The sequence below is a fragment of the Triticum aestivum genome, chromosome 3B, assembly GCF_018294505.1.
Source record: "Triticum aestivum cultivar Chinese Spring chromosome 3B, IWGSC CS RefSeq v2.1, whole genome shotgun sequence".
Lineage (NCBI taxonomy): Eukaryota > Viridiplantae > Streptophyta > Magnoliopsida > Poales > Poaceae > Triticum > Triticum aestivum.
In genome coordinates, this window is record NC_057801.1 from 606,320,310 (window position 1) to 606,333,202 (window position 12,893).

Genomic DNA, 12,893 nt, shown 5'->3' on the forward strand with positions numbered 1-12,893 from the left:
GTTTGCCCTCTCCACTTGGCCGTTGCTCCGTGGATGCGCTACAGAGGCAAAACAGACCCTCCTGCTGAGATCCTCCATGTACTGCATGAAGGCATGGCTTGTGAACTGCGTGCTGTTATCGGTGATGACCCTGTTGGGTACCCCAAAACGGCAAACTAGTCCCTTGAAGAACTTGATGCCTGACTACGCCGTCACCTTCCTCACTGCCTCCACCTCTGGCCACTTTGTGAACTTGTCGATGGCAACGTACAAGTACTCAAAGCCCCCAACGACACGGGGGAAGGGGCCCAAGATGTCGAGCCCCCAGACCGAGAAGGGCCATGAGAGAGGGATAGTTTGAAGGGCTTGAGTTGGTTGATGAAGCTTTTTCGAATGGAACTGGCACGCTTCACACTTGGTTACCAGTGTCGTTGCATCCTGGAGGGCGGTGGGCCAGAAGAAACCCTGCCAGAAAACCTTGCCGGCAAGGGCCCTCGACCCTACGTGGGAGCCACATATACTTCCATGTATCTCTACCAACAGCTTTAGTCCTTCCTCCCGGGAGATGCACATCAACTTCACCCCATTCGGTCTTCTTCTATATAGCACGTTATCAATGAACTGGTATAGAGTAGACCGGCGGGCTACTCTTTCTGCCTCTTCCTGCTCCTCAGGAAGCTCTCCTTTTTGAAGGAATCAAATGGTGTGTTGTGCCCATGCTGGAGCCTGCGGCTCGACAGCGAGGACCAAAGGCATCTCTTCTGCCGTAGGGGCAGCCACCTCCATGGCCATGACTTGAGGCCCTGCCGGAGTCGGCTGCCCTGTGGCAGGATAGGCATCCACGGCAACATCTCCGCCGGCGGCTCTGGGGAGCTCAGTGGGGAAGTACTTGCCGGGGCCTAGCTTCCTTCACTTGTTCTGCCCAGTCGACGGCTGAACGGATGGTTGAGTTAACTGAAGCACAAAAGTACCTGGTTCCACAGGTAGCTTGAGGGCGGCGCGCTTTGACAGGTAGTCAGCAACGTCATTCTCCGCTCGAGGGACGTGCTCTGCTTGTATACCGTCAAAATGCTCCTCTAGTTTCCTCACTTCATCCATGTAGGCTTCCATCAAAGGGCTTTGATAATCTTTGTTAACCTGCCTGACGACGAGTTGCGAATCGCCCCTGACGGTGAGCTTTTTGACTCCGAGGTCCGCCGGGATCCTGAGACCGGCGAGCAAACCCTCGTACTCGGCGGTGTTGTTGGTCGACATCTCCCGGGGAAAGTGCATTTCGATGACCTACTTGAGGTGCTCCCCGGTGGGTGCGACAAGCAGCACACCAGCACCGGCGCCTTGCAGCGAGAAGGCCCCATCAAAGTACATGATCCAGTCGCCACTTGTTTCCTTGCCGGGGAGAGTGGTCTCTTGTACCTCTTCGTCGGGTGTCGAGGTCCATTCGGCAACAAATTCCGTCAAGATTCTGCTCTGGATCGTCGAGGTGCTTTCTAACTTCAAGCCGAAACTCGACATCTCTAGGGCCCATTCCACAATCCTTCCTGTTGCATCTGGGTTATGTAGTATCCGTTGCAATGGAAGGCGGGTAACCACGTTTATCTCGTGCGCCGGGAAGTAGTGGCGCAGCTTCCTCTAGGCCATAAGGAGGCCGAAGAGCAACTTTTGCACACCTGAGTACCTCGCCCTAGCCCCCTGTAAGAGGGAGCTGACGAAGTAAACTGGGTGCTGCACCACCTTCTTTCTTTGCATCACTTCACCTGCCCACGCGGGTCCTGTTGCACCCGCGTCAGGCTTGCCGAGATCGAGTCCTGCCGGGGACTCAGTCCTGCCGGGATCGAGCCCTGTCGGGGAGGGTTCCGACCCGTCAGCCATCGGCTCTGCCTCCGTTGTCGTCTTCTCATCAACCTCTCTCTGTGCCACCAATGCGGCGCTAACCACTTGATTTGTTGCCGCTAGGTATAGCAGCAACGGCTCCTGCAATTTAGGCGCAACTAGCACCGGGGAAGAGGAAAGGTACTTCTTCAAATCTTGCAGCGCTGCCTCGGCCTCCGGGGTCCACTCCACTGTGCCCGTCTTCTTTAGGATCTTGAAGAAGGGGAGGGCACGCTCTACGGACTTGGAGATGAATCTGCTCATGGCGGCAACACAGCCAGTGAGCCGACGCACATCCTTGATCCGCTTGGGTGCCTCAATCTGCTCGATAGCCTTAATCTTGTCGGGGTTTGCCTCAATCCCGCGCTGCGACACAAAGAACCCGAGAAGCTTGTCGGACTGGACACCGAAGACACACTTCTCAGGGTTCAATTTGAGGTTAATCTTGCGCAGGTTCCTAAAGGTTTCCTCTAGGTCTTGCACGAGCGTTGCTTTGTCCTTGGTTTTGACCACTATGTCATCCATATAAGATTCCATATTCCTATGTAGCTGGGGTTCAAAACTGATCTGGACTGCTCTTGCAAATGTTGAGCCAGCACTCTTCAACCCGAAAGGCATCCGCAAAAAGCAGTACGTACCACATGGGGTGATGAACGCTGTCTTTTCTTCATCTTCTTTTGTCATGAAGATCTGGTGGTATCCCGAGTAGGCGTCAAGGAATGATAACAGGTCACACCCTGCCGTGGAGTCAACAATCTGGTCGATGCGCCATAACAGGAAGGGGTCCTCTGGACAAGCTTTATTGATGTCTGTGTAATCAATACACAGCCTCCACTTCCCGTTTGCCTTGCGCACTACTACCGGATTGGCCAACCACGTCGAATGGAGCACTCCCCTTACCAGGTCTGCCGCCTCTAGCTTCCTAATTTCTTCCGTGATGAACTCTTGCCTCTCCAGAGCTTGCTTCCTGACCTTCTGCTTGACGGGCCGCGCATGAGGATAGACGGCAAGGTGGTGCTCAATCACTTCCCTGGGAGCGCCGGGGATGTCGGAGGCTTTCCATGCAAACACATCGACATTCGCCCACAAGAAAGTGACAAGCTCACTTTCCTATTTGCTGTCGAGGGTGGAGCTTATGACGAAAGCCCCACCCATGTCGTCCTCCTTGACGGGCACCCTCTTGGTCTTTGCTGGCGCAGCTCTGGGCTTCTTGCTCCTGTCGGCGGAGCTCTCAGGCATGTCCTCGGCGGCAGCACAACACTGCGAAGAGGTGCACTTGCCGGAGTGGGTGCGAGGGGTCTCGCCAATCTTCTTCCCTCCTGGGGCTCTGTCGGCAAGAGCTGGTGCCTTGGCGGCAGCTGCTGCAACCGCTTCCCGGTAGAGTTGGTCGGCGCAAATCAGCACATCTTTCTTGTCAGAGGGGACGGTGATGATGTTCATCGGCCCGGGCATCTTCAACATGTTGTAGGCGTAATGTGAAGCTGCCATGAACTTGGCTAGTGCCGGGCGGCCGAGGATCCCGTTGTATGGCAAGGGGATTTTGGCTACATCGAAAACAATCCTCTCCATCCTGTGATTCAGCTCGCCTCCGAAGGTTACAGGCAGTGTGATCTTTCCCTTCGGCTGGCTCCTCCCTGGGTTAACCCCTTGGATCGTGCATGTTTCCTCGAGGTCTCCATCAGGGATCTGTAGCTTTTTGAACATGGCAGGCGAGATCAGGTTCAGGCTGGCCCCGCCTTCGACCAACGTCCTTGTCACCTTGAGGTTGCGGATCGTTGGGGAAACCAACAATGGCAAGCACCCGACCGCAGTAGTGCGGTCAGGGTGGTCCTCGGTATCAAAGATGATGGGCGTGCTGGACCATTTCAGCTGCTTCCGCGCGTCGAATGATGGCTCCATTGCTGTGATCTCACGCGCCCACTGTTTGAGCTGGCAGTGGGATGTATGCAGCGAGGCGCCACCATCGATGCACATGGCCTCTGTGGCTTTCTGGAACTCGTGATCACCGGACTTGGTGTCCCCGTCGTGATCATCATCTTCTTGTTTCTTGTCGCGGCCCCTGGCGGGCCTCTCCTGCTGACTGTCCTTGTCACGGCGGCCTCCTTGGCTGCCATGTTTCTTGTCGGGCCCCTCGGCGCCGTCTTGGCCCTTCTCCTTGTCCTGCCACTCGTACTCAGCCTTCTGCTTTTCAGCAAGCAGCTCTACTTGCCGGCAGGGCTGGAGGTCATGGCCCTTGGTGCGATGGATCTTGCAATACTGCTTGTCGGAGCCTCCTAGTTTGTTGGCGGCCGCCAAGGCCTGGCAGGCGAAACACCAGGCAACCTCCTTGTCGGGGTCACTCGCCTTGGTCTACTTGGTGGCGCCGGTGTCGTCGGATCCCTCGACGGCAAGCACGGCCTTGCCCTTGCGTTTCCTGTTATGGCGCCGACCCTTCTTTGCTGGGGTGGCGGTATCACCGGTGGAATCAGTTTCCGCGCCGGCATCTTCGCCGGGGTACTTCATTCCCTCTTCAGCACGAGCGCATCGGTCGGCCAGAACATAGAGCTCGGCCACATCCTTAACCTTGTTCATTGCCAGTTCTTCGCGCATCTTGCGATTGTGCATGTTCTGGTGGAACGCACTGATTACGGCGGCGGGATGAACATCGGGGATGTTGTACTGCACCCGGCTGAACCTCTGGATGGACTTGTGCAGGTTTTCTCGTTCCTTCTGGGGGATGATGTGTAAATCACTCGCCTGGCCATGAGCCTGGTGACCTCCGGTGAAGGCGCCAACAAACTCATGGCACAGATCCGCCCAAGAAGAGATGGAATCCATCGGCAAGTGCATCAACCATGACATGACATTAGGCTTGAGTGCCAACGGGAAGTAATGGGCAAGCACCTTATCATCGCTGGCCCCAGCAGCTTGCATCGCGATGGTGTAGATGCTGAGGAATTCCAATGGGTGAGTCTTGGCGTTGTACTTCTCGCCAACGTCGGGCTTGAAAGTGCGGTGGGAGGGCCACTTGAACCACCGCAGCTCACGGGTGAAAGCCGGACAGCCCACCTCGTAGGGTAGGACGCCGTAGCCCCCCGGCGCCGGGTGATCCATAGTGGGCCTTGCCCGCCTATCCGACTGGTGGCGAGCATCGCGTCGACGCTCGATGGTAGTTCGAGCGTCCTCATGAGCCCGCTCCCGAAGGACCTGGCGCTGATCGCGGTTGGTTCGCGGGTCGGACGACGCGATGGAGACATCATCGCGAGCATCGTCATGACGGGTCGTCGCCCGCGGCGGCCGGTGCTGAGGAGGGGAATACACCGTAGCCGCATCGCCTTCGGCTCGGCCCCTGCTAGCAAGGGGTGGCACGACGGAGCGATGGCCCACGGGTTTCGCCGGTCACAGCTCGTCGTCATTGGCGATGCCGACGAGGCTCCGGACAGTGGCTCTCCATTCATCAAGCTTTTCCGCCGTGGGGGAAAGTCAAGGAGGAGCTGCGCGCGCGCCAGGGCTTCTGCTGGCGTGGGTGGCGGCGAGAGTTGGGTGGACCACGATGCGCTTCGACTCCTAACCACGTTAGAAGGAGCCCCATCACGGCTCCGCAACCGCCCGCCACCTTCATCGGCGCCTCGGCGTGCACGCTGGCCTTCCTCATCCTGCGAAGGATGCATAGGGCTTTTCCCGGGGCGGTGCCCTGGGCCACCAGCGGGGCGGCGCTGCTCATCATGTATGATTTGAGAGGAGCACACCGCAGGTGCTGGCGTTGGTGTCTTGGAGGTCCCGCGCCGTCGGTAGGCGGCATGAAGACGCCCCTGGAGGGCCCCGCACCACTTGCGGGGGGTCTGACGTCGTTTCTTTGGTCGGCGCCGCGCGGATCGTCGCCCGTCGCACCAGCAGCGTCGCCCACCGGGCCTGGACCACTAGGGTGATGTGGGTGTTCGTGGACCGTGCCACGGGTTCTCTCCGCGACTGGCCCGCTACTGGCCCACACCGGTGATGGCACTCTGGTTCCGGACGAGCCAATCGCCGTGGTCGTATTCTTCTTAGGAGCCATGGCGATGATGAACTGCTAGGCCTACCCTTAGGCCAGATTCTCACAATTTGCGCCCCCGACCTAGCGCTACAAAGATGTCGGTGGGAAACGACACCTATGGGATCACTGGAATCCCTTCTGCGGTTGCGGGGCGCGGAATCGTGAGAAGAGCGGGACTAGTGGATGGCACAAAGGGGATTTACCCAGGTTCGGGCTGCAAAGATGCGTAAAACCCTACGATCCTGCTTTGGTGGTTGTATTAGTGTTCTTGAGCTCTTGAACTAGATCTGGGTGCTGCGAGGTTCCAAAGAGCTGAATCCCCCCTCAGTATGCCATGGGCCTCCTTTTATAGGCGAAAGGGGCTGCCGCAGTAGCACACAGGAGGTGGAAAGCGCTACAGCGCTGTGTGGTTATCGCTAGCATTACAGGACAAGACGCATTAAATGCGGGGCTTAGGTGTCCTGCACTTTATCGGGGGATGGGGGTGAGGCCCGTCCCGTCTGTCGCCGCCCCTCCTGGCTTCGACACGTGCCCCGACCAGCAACGCATGCAGCGCCATGTAGGCAGGCAGGCAGCTGAGGTGGCGCGGTGGTGGAGTCTCCACAAAGGTTTGCATGCTGCCACGTAGGCGCCTGCCCAGCTGATTGGGTCGGCGGCTGCGTACGAACGGCGGTAGGAACTTGGCGTGTGCGGGCCTGGCAGTGGCCTTGCCGGTGCGCTTGGTGATGGTCTTGCCGGGTGGCCTGGCAAGGGTCTTGTCGCGGCGCGCTGGCTTCCCCGGCAAGGATTTTTCCGGGGAGCCCTGTGGGTTTCTTTGGTGAGGATGGTTGCCTTCCTATCCTCTTTTGATCTTGATTGCTCTTTATCTTCACAAAGATCTGCATGCCACCACGGAGGTGCCTCCCGAACCCTTCCTCAACGCGACTGCTCAGCGTCGGTGGGCTTGAAGGTGGTTCGCTCAGCGGGCGTGTGGATGAACTGCCCCGGCAAGGATCTTGTCGGGGCTGCTGAGGCTGCCCCCGACAAGGATCCTTGCTGGGGCAACCTGCATTGCCCGTGCGACCTTTGTGGTCTTGGTCCTTCGTCGTTTGCTTTGCTTGTCCTTGTGGCTTTGGCTTTTCTTCGGCTTCCCTCTCTTGCCTTGCTTTCGTGTGGTCGTGGCAGGTGGCTCTGACTGCCCGTGCACAAGTAAAGGGGTCAAAAGCTAGGCCCCTACTTTTGTACACCGACAATGATCTGTGAATCATTGAGATGCCTTAACATGTTGATCTTATGTATGGGAATCGTACTAGTTGGTTTTAGTTGCGACGCAAGATCTGAAGTGGCTGATCTTTGCTTTTGGAGCTACATATTTGTATATGATCTGTGAATCATTGAGATGCATTACTAGTTCCTTATTTCTGTTCGGTCAGTGTTTAGAAGTTACTGATCGATCACTAGCTAGCCTACTAATGCACTCCTGGCAGTTTTAGTTGCGACGCAAGATCCGAAATGGAAGTTTTTTGAATAAAAATGCCTACCTCTAGAGAAACTGACAAGCTGCTCTAAAGAAAATGCCGTGTGAATCTGAAGAAACTGCCAGCAAAAACGTTCGCAAATGCCTTATCTCCCAGCGAACGTTCATTAGCTAATGCGATCATACACGTACACCATCTGACCTACTCGATCCTACACGTACACTATCTGAACTACTCGATCCTACACGGATAAATAGTGGATCACGCACATACTACCTCCTTTCCGGTTTGCAGGGCTCAATTCAAAAAATGACCTACTCAATCCTACATGAATAAATAGCGGATCACGCACGTACTACCTCCTTTCCAGTTTGCTGGGCTTAATTCAAAAATCTCACCAACCAAGGTTGATGATGAGTGGTGGAATCATTTTTGACAAGGAGGGAGGACCACATCTGGATGATTCGAGAGCACTCATTTGACCGTCATGCCGGCGTGCAACCCAGCACAGGCGGAACGCACCACTGACGGGACGGGATGGCACAGTCATAATTTTAGTTTTTCTAGTTTTCCATAGCAAGAGGGCGCGCTAAGCCATGGCTGCTTATGCATTGAATTCCGATGACCGTCACGCTACCTTCCGCCTATAAGTATTGTTTCACAGCCTTCTCCGGTGGTACCGTGACCCAACTCTCCATGTCCTCATAAGCCCCCACCGGCCCGACGTCGCTCGCCACTTATCCTCGCTCTCGCCACGTCCGCCATGCCCTCGCCCGTCTGCGATAGGCGAGGCCGGAGGCGGTCACCGCCGGAACTAGTGTTTGGTTTTTCACCGGAAGGCAAACGGAGGGAGGAGGCATTCTATCGGTCTTTAGATGGCAATGCGTAGATCGAGGACTTGTTGGAGCGCGACCTCCTGGCGGAGGAGCAGGAGTTATTGGAGCGCGACTGCCTGGCGGAGGAGCAGCATATCGCCGATTTGTGCCGCCGGTGGGACACGGAGCAGCAGCGCACCGACGCTCTGAGTTGCGAGCAGAGCGCCCACAACTGGGCCGACTATGTGGAGGTCGGCGCCCAAGAAATAGCCCTAGAGGCTGTCGGGCACGCACGCGTTCGCGATGCCGATTTTTACTACCAGCTCATCAAGTGGGTTTCCCACTTAGAAGCCGAAGCTTCGGTGGACCACGCCGGCATGGAAAGGGCCAACGCGCGCGAGCAACACGCCCTATCGCACCTCTGGCAAGTACGAGGTGAGGCGGAGGACGCCGGTGCCGGCGTTTAGCGTGTACCGCAGATGGGGGCTGGCATCGTCTAGTTAGCTAAGAGTAAGTTAGTACTTGTACGCTACTAGAGTATTAGTGAGAGTAGATAGTTAACTTGGCTATGATGGTTGTCAACGTGGAAGTTCAGTACTCTATATGTGGATCAAACCTGTTACTTTGCTCTGAATGTTGAACTTTCCGTTTGAACGTATAGAATGGGTTGTTATTTTTTAAATGGGTTGTATTTGTCCTCCACGGGTTTAGAGCTGACTTGTGGGCCTGCAAGTTGATGTGTACACAATCAGGAGATGATTGTACGTGGAGAGGATGACAGCTGGGACCCACCAAGGTCATGGCAGTATGCAAGCAAGTGCCTCCTTATTTCAAGCCAATAAAAAATGGCTCCTCCTAATGGATTTCTGACATCTGGGTCCCATGTCATTGTCAACGTATTCAATAAACGAGAGAATTGCACAGCGAGTGGCTGACACCAGGGACCCAGCAGATCGCCCACTATTTTGTTTGGGGTTAATTTGATAAATGCCACTCCAATCTGGTGATTCTGAGAAATGCCACTGCAATCTCCAAACTTTGAAAACTGCCATTTCATGCCATTTCCAGTGGCTTTTTCGAAGTCTGGAGTGACGTTCTTCAAAGTTTGCAAATTGTAGTGGCGTTTTCCAAAGTTTGCAAAAATTGCAATGGTATTTTTCAAAGTTTGGAAATTGCAGTGGCATTTTATGAATCGCCATAATTGGAGTGGCATTTATCTAATTTGTTTTTGAGACGGAAGCAGGGTGTCAACTGGGCTGTGCGGGGCACTCTGGCCTGTCTAGACATCCTTTTCTTTTATGTTTACCACAGACTAGCCCAGTAGTATTTTTTCTTTCTGAAAATGGCTAGCCCAGTTTTTTGTGATTTGTCAAGTAAGTCGCTTTGTCAGGCCTGTTGGGCTGTAAATCTTTCAAGACGAGAAGAGCTTCATTCGGCTGGCCGAGAAAATGGCCTATCAGTAATGAGAAATGGGTTGTACATTTTTAAAACACATCAAACCGGTAATTAGTTTCAAATTTCTTTTTTTTATTTCGAGATTTTAAATTGCATTGCTTTTTATGCATGGACAATTTATTGGATTTTATATTGATATACATTTATTTTTAAAATCAGATTGAATGTGACTCAAAATTTCGGGATTAAAAACAGTTTGGACCGCACCGAAATATGTAAAATTTCGTATAATTTTTTAACCGTGGCCACAATATGGGTTGTAATGCTAACAAAAAGAATATGGGCTCCACAAAAACCTTAAGAATTAGCAAATGGGTTGTAAATTATTGAAATAATGGCAGATGGCTGTATGATGTTTTCCACAGATTTGAGGCTTTCCTAAAAAAAGGTTGACGCATAAGCAGTGACTGTTGGACGTCCATCCAACGGCCGTCGTGCTTCTTCAATCTCTGCTCTTCCTGCTCCAGCCGCTCAAACAAGCATCGGCGGGACTGCCTACTCCGTCCTCCCGTGGCCGGCTGTGCTGCCGCGCAGGCCTCACCGCCCCACCATACTCCCATGGCTGGCCTAGCCATCCCTCTACTCACCCACACCTGCTGTTATTCTCCGGGGACGGCAGACGAACCAGTAAACCCTCGTACAGTCGTACTCCACTCTGCGTGGGAAACAACTGCCGAGTCTTCCCTGGCTCCGTGTTGTTCCCTTCCTAGGCCTTGTCGTCGCCCATCGTCCTGGTGCTCTCGGCGCGGCGTGGTCAACGTGGCCAACGACCCGACATGCATCTGAAGTGGATTGTACGTGGAGAGGCTGATAGCTGGGTCCACGGTCGCATGCAAGGAAATGCCTCCTTATTATGCGAAAATAATGATTCCTCCACCTGACATCTGGGACCCACCGAAAGGGCCTCTGTATTTCACGAAAAAAATGTTACTGCCGCTGACAGCTCGGACCCCACCAGCTATATCTTCGCACGCAAGGAAGTGCCTCCTTATTATGCACAAAAAATGAATACTCCCCCTGCTAGCCTGGACCCAGCATACTGGGAGGCTGACTTGTGGGCCTACTAAGTTGACGGGGACGGAGGGCTTTATCAACTTAGTCGGTAATAGTGCGTCTTCAACCTCTGGTCTTCTTGCTCCACCGCCAAAGTAGCGCCGTCGTGCCAACTGCTCCTGCCTCCCGTGGCCGGTTGTGCTGTCGTGGAGGCCTCACCGCCCCTACTACTCCACCGCTGGTCAGGCCATCCCTCCACTCACCCACACCCCCTGTTATTCTGCGGCTACAGCAGCCTCACACCGCAGCCAAACCAGTGAACCCCTCGTACTACTCTCCGCGTGGGCATCCACTGCCGCATCTTCCCCGGATCCGTGTTGTCCCCTTCCTAGGCCTCACCGTCATCCACCGCTGTGGTGCTCTCGGCGAGGCGTGGTCAATGTGGTCAACAACCAACTTCCATCAGAAGAGTACTATACGTGGAGAGGCTGACAGGTGGGTCCACGGCAGCCGCAAGGAAGTGCCTCCTTATTACGCGGAAAATAATTATTCCTCCACCTAACAGCAGGGACCCACCGGACGGGCCACCGTATTTCGCAAAAAAAACTTATCCCCCCTGACTGATGGGACCCACCAGACGGGCCACTGTATTTCACGAAAAAAATGTTTCCCCCGCTGTCAGCTCGGACCCATCAGAAGTGCCTCCTTATTACGCGCAAAATAATTATTCCTCCACCTGACAGCAGGGACCCACCGGATGGGCCACCGTATTTCGTGAAAAAACGTTTCCCCTTGACTTCTAGGACCCACCAGCTACATCTTCGCATGCAAGGAAGTGCGTCCGGGCAAAAAAAGAAAAACGATTCGCCCCCTGACTGCTGGGACCCACCATCTACATCTTCGCATGCAAGGAAGTGCCTGGTAGTCGGGACCCACCTGGTCAAAGCGTACGTAGCGTTGTCATTCTGGTCGTGAACGTGTACGTACATACTGGTCGATGTAGAGGCACGCACGTGTCGTAGTAGAGGCGCGCATGTAGCATGTACACGTACATACAGCAGCCAGTGTGAAAGAAAATACGGCCACGTACGTACATACGGGCGGGGTCTCGAACGCCTACTCGCGCATACGTACGGCCAAGGCTCGTGTACATGGCTGGGTCGGAACGGAGAAACAGCCTCGTCGTCGTGTTCATGGGGAGCCAACCGGCTGGGTCGGAATGGAATGCGTCGTCGTGTTCATCAGGAGGGCTTGGACAAAGCAGCCGATGGAAACGAGGCCTGGCGTACCGCAGAACTGAGGAAGCGTCCTGTGTTCGACCGACCATGTTCGAAACGGGATCCTATTCATCGGGAGGGGTCTGGCGTACCGCAAAACGACGGAAATGGACTTCTGTTGGACCACCTACGGTCGAAACGGGGTCCTGTTGATCGGGGGGTGTGGCGTACCACAAAGCGGAGGAAATAGACTTGTGTTGGAGCGCTACGGTCGAAACGGGGGTCCTGTTCATCGGGAGGGGTGTGGCGTACCGCAAAACGGGACTCCGCGAGATACTGTTCATCTCTACCGTCGACCTCCTCCAGCCTCCACGGGCTACTGTTCATCCACCGTCAACCTCCTCCAGCCTCCACCTACGACTGTTCATCCACGGGCTCCTGTTCATCCAGCCTCCACCGCGCGCTCCTCCACCGACTACTGTTCAACCAGCCCTCTCCACGGGGTCCTGTTCAACCACCCCTCCACGGGCTATTATTCATCCAGCCCTCCACCGACTACTGTTCAACCAGCCCTCCATGGGGTCCTGTTCATCCAGCCCTCCACGGGGTTCTTGTTCATCCACCTCCAACTGGCTCAATCGATTGGGGTCATGTTCATCCAGCGGCAACACCACGGGGACCTGTTCATCCAACCCCCCACTGGGAACTGTTCATCCACCCCCCCCCAACAAGGCTCACTGTTCATCCAGAGGCAGCATCGATCGGCTTCAGTTAGCAGCAGTAGCAAAGGAATCGCTCAACCGGGTTCATTTAACAGTCATCGATCGATCGCTTGGGTTCAGTAACGCGTAGCCTGCAGTGCCAATCGCTCGGGTCCAGTTAGGCGAACGCCTCGCTCGGGTTCAGTTAGAACCCAATGCCTCGCACCCACGCGTGTAAGTGTATGAGAGAAACGTGCATCGCTCGGCCCGTGACCACCCACCGTAACTGGGAACTCCCCAAAATATTCCTCGCCCTCGCTTCTACCACAGTTTTTCCATCGTGGACAGCCCAAAGAATGTCATGCAGCTGCATATCCGGACCCGCCCAGGATGAA